At 57.4% G+C, this 3501-nt stretch overlaps 2 long non-coding RNA genes across 2 annotated transcripts; both read left to right on the top strand.

Moving 5' to 3' along the window:
• LOC120411286 lies at positions 1–1009 on the top strand. Its single transcript, XR_005603668.1, has 2 exons — positions 1–111; positions 849–1009. It is a non-coding gene; the product is annotated as an uncharacterized LOC120411286 (long non-coding RNA).
• A 1273-nt stretch (positions 1010–2282) lies between these two features.
• LOC109145272 lies at positions 2283–3222 on the top strand. The gene is made up of 2 exons (XR_002046563.2): positions 2283–2639; positions 2719–3222. It is a non-coding gene; the product is annotated as an uncharacterized LOC109145272 (long non-coding RNA).
• The last annotated feature ends 279 nt before the right edge of the window (positions 3223–3501 follow it).

Genomic DNA, 3501 nt, shown 5'->3' with positions numbered 1-3501 from the left:
GGAAGTGCCGCTGAGCCTCGCGTGGGTCCCGCATGGCGTCGCTCCGCTCCGCCGCTTTCTCCGGACACCCCCGGGCCCCGACAGCGCGCCCGGCCCTCTCCGCCCCCCACGGTGAGCCCCCAGCGCCCGTCCCACCCTGTCCCCATCTCTTCTCCCTCGGTGTAATGGCAGCGCGGCGCTGTTCGGCCGTTCCGCTGCTGCCTTGACTCACGCTGGCCCCGCTGCCGGCAGCACCGTCATCAGCCATCCGTGCACAGGGAGGTACCTCAGCCTCCCTGCCCGCACCTGGTGCTCCCCACAACCCCCACCGGGGGCTCCTCTGGCCCCGGTCACAGCCGGAGCCCGGCAGGGACGCGCGTCGGTCGCTGGGCCCCTCAGTGTGTGTCACCTCCCTCACACCCTGGCCCGGGACAAAGCGAGGACAGAGGGGCTCTGGGGTGTTGGCTCCGTCCTGGGGCAAACGCGAGGGAAAAGAGCTGCTCCAAAACCCACAGAGAGAACGGGAAGGGGAGGAATCCAGCTGGGGACCTGCGGGGCTGGAGGGCTCTGCTGCCAGGGAACAAGTGACAGGATGAAACAGCCTCAGGCTGCACCTGGGGGGGGTTAGGTTGGATATTAGGGAAAATTTCTCCATGGAAAGGGCTGTGCAGCCCTGGCGCAGGAGTCACCATCCCTGGAGGGGTTTAAAAGCCGTGTGGATTTGGCACCTGGGGACGTGGGTTAGTGGTGGCCTTGGTGGTGCTGGGGGATGGTTGGACTCAATGATCTCAGAGGGCTTTTCCAACCTTAATGACTCTGTATTTTGTGGATCGAGCAATCTCTCTACAAGGTAATTTTCCTGTATCCAGTTTCCAGACGGTGTATCCATTACAAGGACAAACACTTCCCCCTCTGACTGCTGCCAAAAACACTTCTCTGGTTTATTATCCCGTATTTTAAAGTATTTAAGTATTTATTGTATTTGTTGGTATTTGCAGTTGATTTGCTTTAATAAAAGACATAAAGCTTTGCTTGTGTTTCCTCACCAAACCGATTTTGTGAAGATAACAACTGTGTTATTTCCACATGGCTGCAATGTGTGCTGCAATGATTACGTAAGGATTTGTCTGTAATTACAGAAAGGAGAATTTCACACACTGGTGCATTTCTTTGGTATTTGTTTTTTCCCTTGTGCACGAAATTGTTTGTTGACAGTTTTAAATGTGTAACTGAGCACCAGAGCAGCTGCCTGGGAACCCTGCAGAATTCCCAGGCATGGGATTTTCTGCAAAAGAACTGGAAAGGCAGGGGAGTAAAATTTCCAAAGGCACTTCAGTGGTTTTGGGTAGCTGAGGTGGTTCCCAGCCAGGTTGTCAGAGCATCCCTGGGACTGGCAGACCCAGGATAAGCCCCCAGTGCCCCATGCTCCCTGGGGAGCGAGACAGGTTCCTTGCTGACGGCAGCAGAGCCCTTTTTAAAGCACAGCTCTGAGTGCCGAGAGTCTCCAAAGTGTGTTTGGTGCCTCTACCCAGGATTTGCTGGGGCATCCTGGTGGGACCGTGCTTTCAGAGGTAACTGGTGCTGTTTAAACTGTGGCGTTTTGGGGGCAGCCTGGCTGGGTTGAAGGCTGTGGGGGCATCGTGAGAATGCCCAAGCGCCCTCCCCGCACCTTCCCCACTGCCCACAGCACGAGGGAGGCTTTGAGTGTATCCAAGATCAGCAGATTTGGGCACCCTGTCAAATGTTCTCATTGTCTGACCCTTGTCCAGATGCCTGTAAAACCCTTTGGGACGTTCCCCCTCCACCAAGCGCACCGGCTTTAATCAGGAGAGGAATGTGAGGTGCAGGCTGCCACCCCGGGGGACACCGAGGGACGGACACCCAGCCTGCCTTCGATGAGCACGGTGTCCTAGCGCTGCACGTGGGCAGCGCCGCAGGCCCTGGGCTGGTTCCTCCTAAAACATCCGGGTAAAGAGCGTGAACAGGGTCCAATGAGTGTAAAAAAGTGCAGATCAGGGCAAACGAGGGCGAGGAACCGCCGGTAACGGTGAACAAGGGTCAGTACGGCCGGTCGGGGCTGCACCACCGCCGCCAGCCACCAGAGGGAGGCAGAGCGCGGCCGCCGGCAGCGGGAGCTGCGGCCCCGGGGGACACCGGGGGACACTGCGGGACACTGCGGGACACTGCGGGACACCGGGGGACACCGCGGGACACCGGGGGACACCGGGGGACACTGCGGGACACCGGGGGACACTGGGGGACACTGGGGGACACTGGGGGACACCGGGGGACACCGGGGGACACTGGGGGACACCGGGGGACACCGGGGGACACCGGGGGACACTGCGGGACACCGGGGGACACCGCGGGACACGCAGCGGTCACCGCGCCCCCTCCGCTGCCGCCGGGACACGGCGGAGCCCGGCCGAGCCCCCCGAGGAGCAGCAGCGGGCGGGGGCCCTGCAGCGCCGGCTCCGGCCACGGGAGAGCGCGCGGAGCCCGGCCCGGGGGTCGCAGCGCTCAGCGTCGAAGTTGACCGAAAACTCCCCATTTTACACCTTCCGACGCTTCCGCAGCTCACACGCACCCCGGGAAGTGTGCCCGAACGGCATGTCTGTCACGGGGGGGAAAGGGTTGATGATCCCGATGTTATAAATAAAGTATGTAATTCGTGCTGTTGTGTATAAAACTGAAATGTAATAAAACGATGCAGAGACAGAGTTTCAAAATCCCCCCCAGCGACCTGGCTGAGAGGAAAATTTCACAACACTGGAGCAGCTGAAAAGGAAGTCCTTTCAGCACAGATGTAATCAATAGGTGAGGATTCCACCCCGGGTGGGGTTGGATCTTATCACCGGGACATTCACACTATGATGACTTGATCACTATCTTCTGATATCTACATCTCAGCTGATAAGGAATTGAACATTCCGGGAACTAAAAATAACTGTTCCAGGAACCAGAGATGGACCATTCATCATCCAGGATGGACAATTCATCAGACCCAGGAAAGGCTTTGTGCAGTCCAGCTTCAGGAAAAGAATGGAATTAATTCGGACTCTGCCCAGGAACTGTATAAGAAGGAACCAGCCGAAGCAGCACCCGTGAACTTGGGAGCTCATCAGATCTATGCGTGTTCACCCAGCTCCGATCTCGGGCTCGGGGCTGCTTTTCTCGATCGTGGCTTTCTGTGTGACCGATCTTTCGGCCGCGGAATAAAATATATTTTTTTATTAAATTTAATTTGGCTGAATTTCTTTACTTCACCGAGAAGACAAATTCACAGTAAGAGGCTCCTTCGCAGCCACCCACGTGTACTCAAACCAGGAGAAGTTTCCGTAAGAGGCACTCCCAGTAATCAGCAGTGCTGATCCCGGGGGCATCCCTGCTGTGCCTCGTGCAGAAAATCTGTGTTAGTAAAAGACTGAAGCTACCAATCAGAAGTGTCCAAGGCCAGGTTGGACGGGGCTCGGAGCAACCTGGGATCGTGGAAGGCATCCCTGCCCATGGCAGGGGGTGGAA

The sequence above is a fragment of the Corvus cornix genome, chromosome 26 (assembly GCF_000738735.6).
Source record: "Corvus cornix cornix isolate S_Up_H32 chromosome 26, ASM73873v5, whole genome shotgun sequence".
NCBI lineage: Eukaryota > Metazoa > Chordata > Aves > Passeriformes > Corvidae > Corvus > Corvus cornix.
This window is presented reverse-complemented; position numbering and strand designations above follow the sequence as displayed.